Below are 19,613 nucleotides of genomic sequence, written 5' to 3'. Positions count from 1 at the left end.
TATTATACAAAAAATATGCCAATTCCAGAAAGCGGCGGTGGGTCAAATTTTGCCCAAACCCCCCTGCAGTTTTCAAAATATCCCAAACATCCCAAATTCGATACCTGAGCCATATTTTGGACCCAAATTCTGGCTCTCTGCACCTATTCGCAGTTTGAAATTCCGAATTTTTATACCAAAAATCTGCCAATTACTGAAAGCGGTGGTGGGTCAAATTTTGCCCAAACCCCCCTGCAGTTTTCAAAATATCACAAACATCCCAAATTCGATACCTGAGCCATATTTTGGACCCAAATTCTGGCTCTCTGCACCTATTCGCAGTTTGAAATTCCTACTTTTTATACCAAAAATATGCCAATTACTGAAAGCGACGGTGGGTCACATTTTGCCCAAACCCCCCTGCAGTTTTCAAAATATCCCAAACATCCCAAATTCGATACCTGAGCCATATTTTGGACCCAAATTCTGGCTCTCTGCACCTATTCGCAGTTTGAAATTCCTACTTTTTATACCAAAAATATGACAATTACTGAAAGCGGCGATGGGTCAAATTCTGCCCAAACCCCCCTGCAGTTTTCAAAATATCCCAAACATCCGAAATTTGATACCCGAGCCATATTTCGGACCCAAATTCTGGCTCTCTGCACCTATTCGCAGTTTGAATTTCCGACTTTTTATACCAAAAATATGTCAATTACTGAAAGCGGCGGTGGGTCAAGTTTTGCCCAAACCCCCCTGCAGTTTTCAAACTATCACAAACATCCCAAATTCGATACCTGAGCCATATTTTGGACCCAAATTCTGGCTCTCTGCACCTATTCGCAGTTTCAAATTCCGACTTTTTATACCAAAAATATGCCAATTACTGAAAGCTGCGGTGGGTCACATTTTGCCCAAACCCCTCTGCAGTTTTCAAAATATCCCAAACATCCCAAATTCGATACCTGAGCCATATTTTGGACACAAATTCTGGCTCTGCACCTATTCGCAGTTTGACATTCCAATTTTTTATACCAAAAATATGCCAATTACAGAAAGCGGCGGTGGGTCACATTTTGCCCAAACCCCCCTGCAGTTTTCAAAATATCCCAAACATCCCAAATTCGATACCTGGGCCATATTTTGGACCCAAATTCTGACTCTCTGCACCTATTCGCAGTTTGAATTTCCGACTTATTATACAAAAAATATGCCAATTCCAGAAAGCGGCGGTGGGTCAAATTTTGCCCAAACCCCCCTGCAGTTTTCAAAATATCCCAAACATCCCAAATTCGATACCTGAGCCATATTTTGGACCCAAATTCTGGCTCTCTGCACCTATTCGCAGTTTGAAATTCCGAATTTTTATACCAAAAATCTGCCAATTACTGAAAGCGGCGGTGGGTCACATTTTGCGAAACCCCCCCCCCCTGCAGTTTTCAAAATATCTCAAACATCCCAAATTCGATACCTGAGCCATATTTTGGCCCCAAATTTTGGCTCTCTGCACCTATTCGCAGTTTGAAATTCCTACTTTTTATACCAAAAATCTCCCAATTACTGAAAGCGGTGGTGGGTCACATTTTGCCCAAACACCCCTGCAGTTTTCAAAATATCCCAAACATCCCAAATTCGATACCTGAGCCATATTTTTGACCCAAATTCTGGCTCTCTGCACCTATTCGCAGTTTGAAATTCCTACTTTTTATACCAAAAATATGCCATTACTGAAAGCGGCGGTGGGTCACATTTTGCCCAAACCCCCCTGCAGTTTTCAAAATATCCCAAACATCCGAAATTTGATACCCGAGCCATATTTCGGACCCAAATTCTGGCTCTCTGCACCTATTCGCAGTTTGAATTTCCGAAATTTTATACCAAAAATATGCCAATTACTGAAAGCGGCGGTGGGTCAAATTTTGCCCAAACCCCCCCTGCAGTTTTCAATATATCCCAAACATCCCAAATTCGAAATCTGAGCCATATTTTGGACCCAAATTCTGGCTCTCTGCACCTATTTGCAGTTTGAATTTCCTACTTTTTATACCAAAAATATGCCAATTACTGAAAGCGGCGGTGGGTCACATTTTGCCCAAACCCCCCTGCAGTTTTCAAACTATCACAAACATCCCAAATTCGATACCTGAGCCATATTTTGGACCCAAATTCTGACTCTCTGCACCTATTCGCAGTTTGAAATTCCGAATTTTTATACCAAAAATCTGCCAATTACTGAAAACGGTGGTGGGTCACATTTTGCCCAAACCCCCCTGCAGTTTTCAAAATATCCCAAACATCCGAAATTTGATACCCGAGCCATATTTCGGACCCAAATTCTGGCTCTCTGCACCTATTCGCAGTTTGAATTTCCGACTTTTTATACCAAAAATATGCCAATTACTGAAAGCGGCGGTGGGTCAAATTTTGCCCAAACCCCCCTGCAGTTTTCAAACTATCACAAACATCCCAAAATCGATACCTGAGACATATTTTGGACCCAAATTCTGGCTCTCTGCACCTATTCGCAGTTTGAAATTCCTACTTTTTATACCAAAAATATGCCAATTACTGAAAGCGGCGGTGGGTCACATTTTGCCCAAACCCCCCTGCAGTTTTCAAAATATCCCAAACATCCCAAATTCGATACCTGAGCCATATTTTTAACCCAAATTCTGACTCTCTGCACCTATTCGCAGTTTGAAATTCCGACTTTTTATACCAAAAATATGCCAATTACTGAAAGCGGCGGTGGGTCACATTTTGCGAACCCCCCCCCCCCCCCCCCCTGCAGTTTTCAAAATATCTCAAACATCCCAAATTCGATACCTGAGCCATATTTTGGACCCAAATTTTGGCTCTCTGTACCTATTCGCAGTTTGAAATTCCGACTTTTTATACCAAAAATATGCCAATTACTGAGAGCGGCGGTGGGTCACATTTTGCCCAAACCCCCCCTGCAGTTTTCAAAATATCCCAAACATCCCAAATTCGAAATCTGAGCCATATTTTGGAGCCAAATTTTGGCTCTCTGTACCTATTCGCAGTTTGAAATTCCGACTTTTTATACCAAAAATATGCCAATTACTGAAAGCGGCAATGGGTCAAATTTTGCCCAAACCCCCCTGCAGTTTTCAAAATATCCCAAACATCCCAAATTTGGTACCCGAGCCATATTTCGGACCCAAATTCTGGCTCTCTGCACCTATTTGCAGTTTGAATTTCCTACTTTTTATACCAAAAATATGCCAATTACTGAAAGCGGCGGTGGGTCACATTTTGCCCAAACCCCCCTGCAGTTTTCAAACTATCACAAACATCCCAAATTCGATACCTGAGCCATATTTTGGACCCAAATTCTGGCTCTCTGCACCTATTCGCAGTTTCAAATTCCGATTTTTTATACCAAAAATATGCCAATTACTGAAAGCGGCGGTGGGTCACATTTTGTCCAAACCCCCCTGCACTTTTCAAAATATCCCAAACATCCCAAATTCGATACCTGAGCCATATTTTGGACCCAAATTCTGACTCTCTGCACCAATTCGCAGTTTGAAATTCCGACTTTTTATACCAAAAATATGCCAATTACTGAAAGAGGCGGTGGGTCACATTTTGCCCAAACCCCCCTGCAGTTTTCAAAATATCCCAAACATCCCAAATTTGATACCTGAGCCATATTTTGGACCCAAATTCTGGCTCTCTGCACCTATTCGCAGTTTGAAATTCCGAATTTTTATACCAAAAATCTGCCAATTACTGAAAACGGTGGTGGGTCACATTTTGCCCAAACCCCCCTGCAGTTTTCAAAATATCCCAAACATCCGAAATTTGATACCCGAGCCATATTTCGGACCCAAATTCTGGCTCTCTGCACCTATTCGCAGTTTGAATTTCCGACTTTTTATACCAAAAATATGCCAATTACTGAAAGCGGCGGTGGGTCAAATTTTGCCCAAACCCCCCTGCAGTTTTCAAACTATCACAAACATTCCAAAATCGATACCTGAGCCATATTTTGGACCCAAATTCTGGCTCTCTGCACCTATTCGCAGTTTGAAATTCCTACTTTTTATACCAAAAATATGCCAATTACTGAGAGCGGCGGTGGGTCACATTTTGCCCAAACACCCCTGCAGTTTTCAAAATATCCCAAACATCCCAAATTCGATACCTGAGCCATATTTTTAACCCAAATTCTGACTCTCTGCACCTATTCGCAGTTTGAAATTCCGACTTTTTATACCAAAAATATGCCAATTACAGAAAGCGGCGGTGGGTCACATTTTGCCCAAACCCGCCTGCAGTTTTCAAAATATCCCAAACATCCCAAATTCGATACCTGAGCCATATTTTGGACGCAAATTCTGGCTCTCTGCACCAATTCGCAGTTTGAAATTCCGAATTTTATACCAAAAATCTTCCAATTACTGAAAGCGGTGGTGGGTCAAATTTTGCCCAAACCCCCCTGCAGTTTTCAAAATATCCCAAACATCCAAAATTCGAAACCTGAGCCATATTTTGGACCCAAATTCTGGCTCTCTGCACTTATTCGCAGTTTGAAATTCCTACTTTTTATACCAAAAATATGCCAATTACTGAAAGCGGCGATGGGTCAAATTTTGCCCAAACCCCCCTGCAGTTTTCAAACTATCACAAACATCTCAAATTCGATACCTGAGCCATATTTTGGACCCAAATTCTGGCTCTCTGCACCTATTCGCAGTTTCAAATTCCGACTTTTTATACCAAAAATATGCCAATTACTGAAAGCCGCGGTGGGTCACATTTTGCCCAAACCCCCCTTCAGTTTTCAAAATATCCCAAACATCCCAAATTCGATACCTGAGCAATATTTCGGACCCAAATTCTGGCTCTCTGCACCTATTCGCAGTTTGAAATTCCGACTTTTTATACCAAAAATATGCCAATTACTGAAAGCGTCGATGGGTCAAATTTTGCCCAAACCCCCCTGCAGTTTTCAAAATATCCCAAACATCCCATATTCGATACCTGAGCCATATTTTGGACCCAAATTCTGGCTCTCTGCACCTATTCGCAGTTTCAAATTCCGACTTTTTATACCAAAAATATGCCAATTACTGAAAGCCGCGGTGGGTCACATTTTGCCCAAACCCCCCTTCAGTTTTCAAAATATCCCAAACATCCCAAATTCGATACCTGAGCAATATTTCGGACCCAAATTCTGGCTCTGCACCTATTCGCAGTTTGACATTCCAATTTTTTATACCAAAAATATGCCAATTACAGAAAGCGGCGGTGGGTCACATTTTGCCCAAACCCCCCTGCAGTTTTCACAATATCCCAAACATCCCAAATTCGATACCTGGGCCATATTTTGGACCCAAATTCTGACTCTCTGCACCTATTCGCAGTTTGAATTTCCGACTTATTATACAAAAAATATGCCAATTCCAGAAAGCGGCGGTGGGTCAAATTTTGCCCAAACCCCCCTGCAGTTTACAAAATATCCCAAACATCCCAAATTCGATACCTGAGCCATATTTTGGACCCAAATTCTGGCTCTCTGCACCTATTCGCAGTTTGAAATTCCGAATTTTTATACCAAAAATCTCCCAATTACTGAAAGCGGTGGTGGGTCACATTTTGCCCAAACACCCCTGCAGTTTTCAAAATATCCCAAACATCCCAAATTCGATACCTGAGCCATATTTTTGACCCAAATTCTGGCTCTCTGCACCTATTCGCAGTTTGAAATTCCTACTTTTTATACCAAAAATATGCCATTACTGAAAGCGGCGGTGGGTCACATTTTGCCCAAACCCCCCTGCAGTTTTCAAAATATCCCAAACATCCGAAATTTGATACCCGAGCCATATTTCGGACCCAAATTCTGGCTCTCTGCACCTATTCGCAGTTTGAATTTCCGAAATTTTATACCAAAAATATGCCAATTACTGAAAGCGGCGGTGGGTCAAATTTTGCCCAAACCCCCCTGCAGTTTTCAAAATATCACAAACATCCCAAATTCGATACCTGAGCCATATTTTGGACCCAAATTCTGGCTCTCTGCACCTATTCGCAGTTTGAAATTCCGACTTTTTATACCAAAAATATGCCAATTACTGAGAGCGGCGGTGGGTCACATTTTGCCCAAACCCCCCTGCAGTTTTCAATATATCCCAAACATCCCAAATTCGAAATCTGAGCCATATTTTGGACCCAAATTCTGGCTCTCTGCACCTATTTGCAGTTTGAATTTCCTACTTTTTATACCAAAAATATGCCAATTACTGAAAGCGGCGGTGGGTCACATTTTGCCCAAACCCCCCTGCAGTTTTCAAACTATCACAAACATCCCAAATTCGATACCTGAGCCATATTTTGGACCCAAATTCTGACTCTCTGCACCTATTCGCAGTTTGAAATTCCGAATTTTTATACCAAAAATCTGCCAATTACTGAAAACGGTGGTGGGTCACATTTTGCCCAAACCCCCCTGCAGTTTTCAAAATATCCCAAACATCCGAAATTTGATACCCGAGCCATATTTCGGACCCAAATTCTGGCTCTCTGCACCTATTCGCAGTTTGAATTTCCGACTTTTTATACCAAAAATATGCCAATTACTGAAAGCGGCGGTGGGTCAAATTTTGCCCAAACCCCCCTGCAGTTTTCAAACTATCACAAACATCCCAAAATCGATACCTGAGACATATTTTGGACCCAAATTCTGGCTCTCTGCACCTATTCGCAGTTTGAAATTCCTACTTTTTATACCAAAAATATGCCAATTACTGAAAGCGGCGGTGGGTCACATTTTGCCCAAACCCCCCTGCAGTTTTCAAAATATCCCAAACATCCCAAATTCGATACCTGAGCCATATTTTTAACCCAAATTCTGACTCTCTGCACCTATTCGCAGTTTGAAATTCCGACTTTTTATACCAAAAATATGCCAATTACTGAAAGCGGCGGTGGGTCACATTTTGCGAAACCCCCCCCCCCTGCAGTTTTCAAAATATCTCAAACATCCCAAATTCGATACCTGAGCCATATTTTGGACCCAAATTTTGGCTCTCTGTACCTATTCGCAGTTTGAAATTCCGACTTTTTATACCAAAAATATGCCAATTACTGAGAGCGGCGGTGGGTCACATTTTGCCCAAACCCCCCCTGCAGTTTTCAAAATATCCCAAACATCCCAAATTCGAAATCTGAGCCATATTTTGGAGCCAAATTTTGGCTCTCTGTACCTATTCGCAGTTTGAATTTCCGACTTTTTATACCAAAAATATGCCAATTACTGAAAGCGGCAATGGGTCAAATTTTGCCCAAACCCCCCTGCAGTTTTCAAAATATCCCAAACATCCCAAATTTGGTACCCGAGCCATATTTCGGACCCAAATTCTGGCTCTCTGCACCTATTTGCAGTTTGAATTTCCTACTTTTTATACCAAAAATATGCCAATTACTGAAAGCGGCGGTGGGTCACATTTTGCCCAAACCCCCCTGCAGTTTTCAAACTATCACAAACATCCCAAATTCGATACCTGAGCCATATTTTGGACCCAAATTCTGGCTCTCTGCACCTATTCGCAGTTTCAAATTCCGATTTTTTATACCAAAAATATGCCAATTACTGAAAGCGGCGGTGGGTCACATTTTGTCCAAACCCCCCTGCACTTTTCAAAATATCCCAAACATCCCAAATTCGATACCTGAGCCATATTTTGGACCCAAATTCTGACTCTCTGCACCAATTCGCAGTTTGAAATTCCGACTTTTTATACCAAAAATATGCCAATTACTGAAAGAGGCGGTGGGTCACATTTTGCCCAAACCCCCCTGCAGTTTTCAAAATATCCCAAACATCCCAAATTTGATACCTGAGCCATATTTTGGACCCAAATTCTGGCTCTCTGCACCTATTCGCAGTTTGAAATTCCGAATTTTTATACCAAAAATCTGCCAATTACTGAAAACGGTGGTGGGTCACATTTTGCCCAAACCCCCCTGCAGTTTTCAAAATATCCCAAACATCCGAAATTTGATACCCGAGCCATATTTCGGACCCAAATTCTGGCTCTCTGCACCTATTCGCAGTTTGAATTTCCGACTTTTTATACCAAAAATATGCCAATTACTGAAAGCGGCGGTGGGTCAAATTTTGCCCAAACCCCCCTGCAGTTTTCAAACTATCACAAACATTCCAAAATCGATACCTGAGCCATATTTTGGACCCAAATTCTGGCTCTCTGCACCTATTCGCAGTTTGAAATTCCTACTTTTTATACCAAAAATATGCCAATTACTGAGAGCGGCGGTGGGTCACATTTTGCCCAAACACCCCTGCAGTTTTCAAAATATCCCAAACATCCCAAATTCGATACCTGAGCCATATTTTTAACCCAAATTCTGACTCTCTGCACCTATTCGCAGTTTGAAATTCCGACTTTTTATACCAAAAATATGCCAATTACAGAAAGCGGCGGTGGGTCACATTTTGCCCAAACCCGCCTGCAGTTTTCAAAATATCCCAAACATCCCAAATTCGATACCTGAGCCATATTTTGGACGCAAATTCTGGCTCTCTGCACCAATTCGCAGTTTGAAATTCCGAATTTTATACCAAAAATCTTCCAATTACTGAAAGCGGTGGTGGGTCAAATTTTGCCCAAACCCCCCTGCAGTTTTCAAAATATCCCAAACATCCAAAATTCGAAACCTGAGCCATATTTTGGACCCAAATTCTGGCTCTCTGCACTTATTCGCAGTTTGAAATTCCTACTTTTTATACCAAAAATATGCCAATTACTGAAAGCGGCGATGGGTCAAATTTTGCCCAAACCCCCCTGCAGTTTTCAAACTATCACAAACATCTCAAATTCGATACCTGAGCCATATTTTGGACCCAAATTCTGGCTCTCTGCACCTATTCGCAGTTTCAAATTCCGACTTTTTATACCAAAAATATGCCAATTACTGAAAGCCGCGGTGGGTCACATTTTGCCCAAACCCCCCTTCAGTTTTCAAAATATCCCAAACATCCCAAATTCGATACCTGAGCAATATTTCGGACCCAAATTCTGGCTCTCTGCACCTATTCGCAGTTTGAAATTCCGACTTTTTATACCAAAAATATGCCAATTACTGAAAGCGTCGATGGGTCAAATTTTGCCCAAACCCCCCTGCAGTTTTCAAAATATCCCAAACATCCCATATTCGATACCTGAGCCATATTTTGGACCCAAATTCTGGCTCTCTGCACCTATTCGCAGTTTCAAATTCCGACTTTTTATACCAAAAATATGCCAATTACTGAAAGCTGCGGTGGGTCACATTTTGCCCAAACCCCTCTGCAGTTTTCAAAATATCCCAAACATCCCAAATTCGATACCTGAGCCATATTTTGGACACAAATTCTGGCTCTGCACCTATTCGCAGTTTGACATTCCAATTTTTTATACCAAAAATATGCCAATTACAGAAAGCGGCGGTGGGTCACATTTTGCCCAAACCCCCCTGCAGTTTTCAAAATATCCCAAACATCCCAAATTCGATACCTGGGCCATATTTTGGACCCAAATTCTGACTCTCTGCACCTATTCGCAGTTTGAATTTCCGACTTATTATACAAAAAATATGCCAATTCCAGAAAGCGGCGGTGGGTCAAATTTTGCCCAAACCCCCCTGCAGTTTTCAAAATATCCCAAACATCCCAAATTCGATACCTGAGCCATATTTTGGACCCAAATTCTGGCTCTGCACCTATTCGCAGTTTGACATTCCAATTTTTTATACCAAAAATATGCCAATTACAGAAAGCGGCGGTGGGTCACATTTTGCCCAAACCCCCCTGCAGTTTTCAAAATATCCCAAACATCCCAAATTCGATACCTGGGCCATATTTTGGACCCAAATTCTGACTCTCTGCACCTATTCGCAGTTTGAAATTCCGACTTTTTATACCAAAATTATGCTAATTACTGAAAGCGGCGATGGGTCAAATTTTGCCCAAACCCCCCTGCAGTTTTCAAAATATCACAAACATCCCAAATTCGATACCTGAGCCATATTTTGCACCCAAATTCTGGCTCTCTGCACCTATTCGCAGTTTCAAATTCCGACTTTTTATACCAAAAATATGCCAATTACTGAAAGCGGCGGTGGGTCAAATTATGCCCAAACCCCCCTGCAGTTTTCAAAATATCACAAACATCCCAAATTCGATACCTGAGCCATATTTTTGACCCAAATTCTGGCTCTCTGCACCTATTCGCAGTTTGAAATTCCGACTTTTTATACCAAAAATATGCCAATTACTGAAAGCGGCGGTGGGTCACATTTTGCGAACCCCCCCCCCCCCCCTGCAGTTTTCAAAATATCTCAAACATCCCAAATTCGATACCTGAGCCATATTTTGGCCCCAAATTTTGGCTCTCTGCACCTATTCGCAGTTTGAAATTCCTACTTTTTATACCAAAAATCTCCCAATTACTGAAAGCGGTGGTGGGTCACATTTTGCCCAAACACCCCTGCAGTTTTCAAAATATCCCAAACATCCCAAATTCGATACCTGAGCCATATTTTTGACCCAAATTCTGGCTCTCTGCACCTATTCGCAGTTTGAAATTCCTACTTTTTATACCAAAAATATGCCATTACTGAAAGCGGCGGTGGGTCACATTTTGCCCAAACCCCCCTGCAGTTTTCAAAATATCCCAAACATCCGAAATTTGATACCCGAGCCATATTTCGGACCCAAATTCTGGCTCTCTGCACCTATTCGCAGTTTGAATTTCCGAAATTTTATACCAAAAATATGCCAATTACTGAAAGCGGCGGTGGGTCAAATTTTGCCCAAACCCCCCTGCAGTTTTCAAAATATCACAAACATCCCAAATTCGATACCTGAGCCATATTTTGGACCCAAATTCTGGCTCTCTGCACCTATTCGCAGTTTGAAATTCCGACTTTTTATACCAAAAATATGCCAATTACTGAGAGCGGCGGTGGGTCACATTTTGCCCAAACCCCCCTGCAGTTTTCAATATATCCCAAACATCCCAAATTCGAAATCTGAGCCATATTTTGGACCCAAATTCTGGCTCTCTGCACCTATTTGCAGTTTGAATTTCCTACTTTTTATACCAAAAATATGCCAATTACTGAAAGCGGCGGTGGGTCACATTTTGCCCAAACCCCCCTGCAGTTTTCAAACTATCACAAACATCCCAAATTCGATACCTGAGCCATATTTTGGACCCAAATTCTGACTCTCTGCACCTATTCGCAGTTTGAAATTCCGAATTTTTATACCAAAAATCTGCCAATTACTGAAAACGGTGGTGGGTCACATTTTGCCCAAACCCCCCTGCAGTTTTCAAAATATCCCAAACATCCGAAATTTGATACCCGAGCCATATTTCGGACCCAAATTCTGGCTCTCTGCACCTATTCGCAGTTTGAATTTCCGACTTTTTATACCAAAAATATGCCAATTACTGAAAGCGGCGGTGGGTCAAATTTTGCCCAAACCCCCCTGCAGTTTTCAAACTATCACAAACATCCCAAAATCGATACCTGAGACATATTTTGGACCCAAATTCTGGCTCTCTGCACCTATTCGCAGTTTGAAATTCCTACTTTTTATACCAAAAATATGCCAATTACTGAAAGCGGCGGTGGGTCACATTTTGCCCAAACCCCCCTGCAGTTTTCAAAATATCCCAAACATCCCAAATTCGATACCTGAGCCATATTTTTAACCCAAATTCTGACTCTCTGCACCTATTCGCAGTTTGAAATTCCGACTTTTTATACCAAAAATATGCCAATTACTGAAAGCGGCGGTGGGTCACATTTTGCGAAACCCCCCCCCCCCCTGCAGTTTTCAAAATATCTCAAACATCCCAAATTCGATACCTGAGCCATATTTTGGACCCAAATTTTGGCTCTCTGTACCTATTCGCAGTTTGAAATTCCGACTTTTTATACCAAAAATATGCCAATTACTGAGAGCGGCGGTGGGTCACATTTTGCCCAAACCCCCCCTGCAGTTTTCAAAATATCCCAAACATCCCAAATTCGAAATCTGAGCCATATTTTGGAGCCAAATTTTGGCTCTCTGTACCTATTCGCAGTTTGAAATTCCGACTTTTTATACCAAAAATATGCCAATTACTGAAAGCGGCAATGGGTCAAATTTTGCCCAAACCCCCCTGCAGTTTTCAAAATATCCCAAACATCCCAAATTTGGTACCCGAGCCATATTTCGGACCCAAATTCTGGCTCTCTGCACCTATTTGCAGTTTGAATTTCCTACTTTTTATACCAAAAATATGCCAATTACTGAAAGCGGCGGTGGGTCACATTTTGCCCAAACCCCCCTGCAGTTTTCAAACTATCACAAACATCCCAAATTCGATACCTGAGCCATATTTTGGACCCAAATTCTGGCTCTCTGCACCTATTCGCAGTTTCAAATTCCGATTTTTTATACCAAAAATATGCCAATTACTGAAAGCGGCGGTGGGTCACATTTTGTCCAAACCCCCCTGCACTTTTCAAAATATCCCAAACATCCCAAATTCGATACCTGAGCCATATTTTGGACCCAAATTCTGACTCTCTGCACCAATTCGCAGTTTGAAATTCCGACTTTTTATACCAAAAATATGCCAATTACTGAAAGAGGCGGTGGGTCACATTTTGCCCAAACCCCCCTGCAGTTTTCAAAATATCCCAAACATCCCAAATTTGATACCTGAGCCATATTTTGGACCCAAATTCTGGCTCTCTGCACCTATTCGCAGTTTGAAATTCCGAATTTTTATACCAAAAATCTGCCAATTACTGAAAACGGTGGTGGGTCACATTTTGCCCAAACCCCCCTGCAGTTTTCAAAATATCCCAAACATCCGAAATTTGATACCCGAGCCATATTTCGGACCCAAATTCTGGCTCTCTGCACCTATTCGCAGTTTGAATTTCCGACTTTTTATACCAAAAATATGCCAATTACTGAAAGCGGCGGTGGGTCAAATTTTGCCCAAACCCCCCTGCAGTTTTCAAACTATCACAAACATTCCAAAATCGATACCTGAGCCATATTTTGGACCCAAATTCTGGCTCTCTGCACCTATTCGCAGTTTGAAATTCCTACTTTTTATACCAAAAATATGCCAATTACTGAGAGCGGCGGTGGGTCACATTTTGCCCAAACACCCCTGCAGTTTTCAAAATATCCCAAACATCCCAAATTCGATACCTGAGCCATATTTTTAACCCAAATTCTGACTCTCTGCACCTATTCGCAGTTTGAAATTCCGACTTTTTATACCAAAAATATGCCAATTACAGAAAGCGGCGGTGGGTCACATTTTGCCCAAACCCGCCTGCAGTTTTCAAAATATCCCAAACATCCCAAATTCGATACCTGAGCCATATTTTGGACGCAAATTCTGGCTCTCTGCACCAATTCGCAGTTTGAAATTCCGAATTTTATACCAAAAATCTTCCAATTACTGAAAGCGGTGGTGGGTCAAATTTTGCCCAAACCCCCCTGCAGTTTTCAAAATATCCCAAACATCCAAAATTCGAAACCTGAGCCATATTTTGGACCCAAATTCTGGCTCTCTGCACTTATTCGCAGTTTGAAATTCCTACTTTTTATACCAAAAATATGCCAATTACTGAAAGCGGCGATGGGTCAAATTTTGCCCAAACCCCCCTGCAGTTTTCAAACTATCACAAACATCTCAAATTCGATACCTGAGCCATATTTTGGACCCAAATTCTGGCTCTCTGCACCTATTCGCAGTTTCAAATTCCGACTTTTTATACCAAAAATATGCCAATTACTGAAAGCCGCGGTGGGTCACATTTTGCCCAAACCCCCCTTCAGTTTTCAAAATATCCCAAACATCCCAAATTCGATACCTGAGCAATATTTCGGACCCAAATTCTGGCTCTCTGCACCTATTCGCAGTTTGAAATTCCGACTTTTTATACCAAAAATATGCCAATTACTGAAAGCGTCGATGGGTCAAATTTTGCCCAAACCCCCCTGCAGTTTTCAAAATATCCCAAACATCCCATATTCGATACCTGAGCCATATTTTGGACCCAAATTCTGGCTCTCTGCACCTATTCGCAGTTTCAAATTCCGACTTTTTATACCAAAAATATGCCAATTACTGAAAGCCGCGGTGGGTCACATTTTGCCCAAACCCCCCTTCAGTTTTCAAAATATCCCAAACATCCCAAATTCGATACCTGAGCAATATTTCGGACCCAAATTCTGGCTCTCTGCACCTATTCGCAGTTTCAATTTCCGACTTTTTATACCAAAAATCTGTCAATTACTGAAAGCGGTGGTGGGTCACATTTTGCCCAAACCCCCCTGCAGTTTTCAAAATATCCCAAACATCCCAACACACTGCACAGACAGACACACTGCACAGACAGACACACTGCACAGACAGACACACTGCTCAGACAGACACACTGCACAGACAGACAGACACACTGCACAGACAGACAGACACACTGCACAGACAGACAGACACACTGCACAGACAGACAGACACACTGCACAGACAGACACACTGCACAGACACACTACACAGACAGACACACTGCACAGACACACACTACACAGACAGACACACTGCACAGACAGACACACTACACAGACAGACAGACACACTGCACAGACAGACACACTGCACAGACAGACAGACAGACACACTGCACAGACACACACTACACAGACAGACACACTGCACAGACACATACTACACAGACAGACACACTGCACAGACAGACACACTACACAGACAGACAGACACACTGCACAGACAGACAGACACACTGCACAGACAGACAGACACACTGCACAGACAGACAGACACACTACACAGACAGACACACTGCACAGACAGACACACTGCACAGACAGACAGACACACTGCACAGACAGACAGACACACTGCACAGACAGACACACTACACAGACAGACACACTGCACAGACAGACACACTGCACAGACAGACACAGTACACAGACAGACACACTGCACAGACAGACAGACACACTGCACAGACACACTACACAGACAGACACACTGCACAGACAGACACACTGCACAGACAGACACACTGCACAGACAGACACACTGCACAGACAGACACACTGCACAGACAGACACACTACACAGACAGACACACTGCACAGACAGACACACTGCACAGACAGACACACTGCACAGACAGACACACTGCACAGACAGACACACTGCACAGACAGACAGACACACTGCACACACAGACACACTGCACAGACAGACACACTACACAGACAGACACACTGCACAGACAGACACACTGCACAGACAGACACACTGCACAGACAGACAGACACACTGCACAGACAGACAGACACACTGCACAGACAGACACACTGCACAGACAGACACACTGCACAGCCAGACAGACACACTGCACAGACAGACAGACACACTGCACAGACAGACACACTACACAGACAGACACACTGCACAGACAGACAGACACACTGCACAGACAGACAGACACACTGCACAGACAGACACACTGCACAGGCAGACAGACACACTGCACAGACAGACAGACACACTGCACAGACAGGCACACTACACAGACAGACACACTGCACAGACAGACACACTGCACAGACAGACACACTACACAGACAGACACACTACACAGACAGACACACTGCACAGACAGACAGACACACTGCACAGACAGACAGACACACTACACAGACAGACACACTGCACAGACAGACACACTACACAGACAGACACACTACACAGACAGACACACTGCACAGACAGACACACTACACAGACAGACACACTACACAGACAGACAGACACACTACACAGACAGACACACTGCACAGACAGACACACTGCACAGACAGACACACTACACAGACAGACACACTACACAGACAGACACACTACACAGACAGACCCTACACAGACAGACACACTGCAAAGACAGACACTACACAGACAGACACACTGCACAGACAGACACACTACACAGACAGACACACTACACAGACAGACACACTACACAGACAGACACTACACAGACAGACAGACACACTGCACAGACAGACACACTACACAGACAGACACACTACACAGACAGACACACTACACAGACAGACACACTACACAGACAGACACACTACACAGACAGACACACAACACAGACAGACACACAACACAGACAGACACACTACACAGACAGACACACTACACAGACTGACACACTACACAGACTGACACACTACAGGCAAGAGCTTTATTTATGACAAAAATGTTCTTACAATATATATATATATATACATTTTGTAATTGTAAACTGTGTCAAAGAGAGTGAATGTGTTACGCACTCTGAGTGTTGCAACACACACACTCTGAGTGTGTTGCAACACACTCACTGTGAGTGTTGCAACACACTCACTGTGAGTGTTGCAACACACTCACTCTGAGTGTTGCAACACACTCACTGTGAGTGTTGCAACACACTCACTCTGAGTGTTGCAACACACACACTCTGAGTGTTGCAACACACTCACTGTGAGTGTTGCAACACACTCACTCTGAGTGTTGCAACACACTCACTCTGAGTGTGGCAACACACTCACTGTGAGTGTTGCAACACACTCACTCTGAGTGTGGCAACACACTCACTCTGAGTGTTGCAACACACTCACTGTGAGTGTTGCAACACACTCACTCTGAGTGTTGCAACACACTCACTCTGAGTGTGGCAACACACTCACTCTGAGTGTGGCAACACACGCACTCTGAGTGTGGCAACACACTCACTCTGAGTGTTGCAACACACTCACTGTGAGTGTTGCAACACACTCACTCTGAGTGTTGCAACACACTCACTGTGAGTGTGGCAACACACTCACTCTGAGTGTGGCAACACACTCACTCTGAGTGTGGCAACACACTCACTCTGAGTGTTGCAACACACACACTCTGAGTGTGTTGCAACACACTCACTCTGAGTGTGGCAACACACTCACTCTGAGTGTTGCAACACACTCACTCTGAGTGTTGCAACACACTCACTCTGAGTGTTGCAACACACTCACTCTGAGTGTTGCAACACACTCACTCTGAGTGTTGCAACACACTCACTCTGAGTGTGGCAACACACTCACTCTGAGTGTGGCAACACACGCACTCTGAGTGTGGCAACACACGCACTCTGAGTGTGGCAACACACGCACTCTGAGTGTGGCAACACACGCACTCTGAGTGTGGCAACACACGCACTCTGAGTGTGGCAACACACGCACTCTGAGTGTGGCAACACACGCACTCTGAGTGTGGCAACACACGCACTCTGAGTGTGGCAACACACGCACTCTGAGTGTGGCAACACACGCACTCTGAGTGTGGCAACACACGCACTCTGAGTGTGGCAACACACGCACTCTGAGTGTGGCAACACACGCACTCTGAGTGTGGCAACACACGCACTCTGAGTGTGGCAACACACACACTCTGAGTGTGGCAACACACGCACTCTGAGTGTGGCAACACACACACTCTGAGTGTGGCAACACACGCACTCTGAGTGTGGCAACACACACACTCTGAGTGTGGCAACACACACACTCTGAGTGTGGCAACACACACACTCTGAGTGTGGCAACACACGCACTCTGGCTAACTTGTATTCCTTTGTTATTACAGTATTTGGTGTGTGTGTGTGTGTGTGTGTGTGTGTGTGTGTGTGTGTGTGTGTACTCACCTAGTTGTGCTTGCGGGGGTTGAGCTCTGGCTCTTTGGTCCCGCCTCTCAACTGTCAATCAACTGGTGTACAGGTTCCTGAGCCTACTGGGCTCTATCATATCTACACTTGAAACTGTGTATGGAGTCAACCTCCACCACATCACTGCCTAATGCATTCCACCTGTCAACTACTCTGACACTGAAAAAAAGATTTCTAGTGTGTCTGTGGCTCATTTGGGCACTCAATTTCCACCTGTGTCCTCACCTAGTTGTGCTTGCGGGGGTTGAGCTCTGCTCTTTCGGCCCGCCTCTTGACTCTTACTGCCGGATTACAGGCGCATCAGGGTGAAAGAAACTCTGCCCATCTGTTTCAGCCGGCGCGGGGATTGACCCTGGACCCTAGGATTACTAGTCCGAAGGCCTGTCCACGCAGCCACAGGTCCGCTGTGGCGGAGGGAGATCATTTACGTATATCAGAAACAGGTTAGGTCCGAGTACAGAGCCCTGTGGGACTCCACGCCACTCTTACTCTCCCCCTCCCCCTCACAGTAACAACTTTATTACTTAAGTATACTTTTATCCACTTGCGTTATAAGTAACTTATGTACCAGCTACTCCTGCCTGTGTATGCAACTTATGCACCAGCCTCTTACGGGGTACTGTGTCGAAGGCTTTCCGACAGTCCAAGAAAATGCGGCCTCCCCTTCCTTCTCTTTTCCATTAAATTCCAAACTGCAAAAGAATTCCATTAAACACATGAGGCAAGATTTGTCATCCCTGAACCCGTGTTGGTGGTGTCATGACGTCCCTTGACTCTTGTGTCTTTGTACTCACCTATTTGTGCCTGCAGGATCGAGCTCGGCTCTTGGACCCCGCTTAATTAAGCCGGACCCCCAGAGAGTGTGTGTGTGTAAGGGGGGGGGGGGGTGTCATGGAAAGGTTCTCAACAGAGGGAGAGTAAACTGTTTACACTTCCCGAGGTCTTGCTGGGCCGACTACCGACACTGGGCAGGATGCAGGCCACAACAGTTCTCTAACTCCCGGCTGTATACTTACTACACCAGGTGTAAGGAAACCTGCCCAACGGGCTTCGTCTCGCCCGGGGCAAGAGCCGGGGTTTCTCGGGGTTCGAGCCCAGAACCCATACCACTCCGTGTGTGCGCGCGCGTACGTGCTCGCCCGGACATAATCTTGCGACCAGAAAAAGGCCCAAAACAAGACCAAACTCCACCTGAAATACGTAATCCGGCGAGGAAAAAATCAGCGAAATAAGTAATGGTAGAAGTTGTAAAATGAGGCTGTTGGCGGGGCTGGGAATGTTGGGTGGCAGCGTGTGGGCCCGACAAAGGCCGCCTCACTCACCCCATACGGCCTAAATTAGCATTCTCACCCGACTTTCTCTCGCCCTAAACACACGGGCACATCCGACCTCTGCGATTTGAAAATCAATGATGTGAAAATTGAGAAGTTTCCCCTAAGGACCTCGGGGCTGTCGCGTTTTCCCTGAGTCCATTACGACCCCAAGACAATCCCAGAAGTGTGGAGGAGTTTGGGGAGGGGGTCGAGAGCTGGGGGAGAGGGAGGGCTGGGGGGCTGGGGAAGGGGGAGGGGGGGCTGGGGAAGGGGGAGGGGGGGCTGGGGCCCACCACAACATGGCGGCCTCACACACCTCTCAGTTTAAGACGCCTCAAGTACACTTTTTAGAGTTTTCTTCTCTCTCTCCGGCTCCATATTTATGTGGAAATATCTTGAGGCGCCGAGTTCCTTCCTTAGTTCATTAGTGCTCTGGTTATTTCTCTGTTTTCTCCTTGTCTTCCCTCCCCCCCCCCCTTCTCT

The sequence above is a fragment of the Procambarus clarkii genome, chromosome 67 (assembly GCF_040958095.1).
Source record: "Procambarus clarkii isolate CNS0578487 chromosome 67, FALCON_Pclarkii_2.0, whole genome shotgun sequence".
Taxonomy (NCBI): domain Eukaryota; kingdom Metazoa; phylum Arthropoda; class Malacostraca; order Decapoda; family Cambaridae; genus Procambarus; species Procambarus clarkii.
This window is presented reverse-complemented; position numbering follows the sequence as displayed.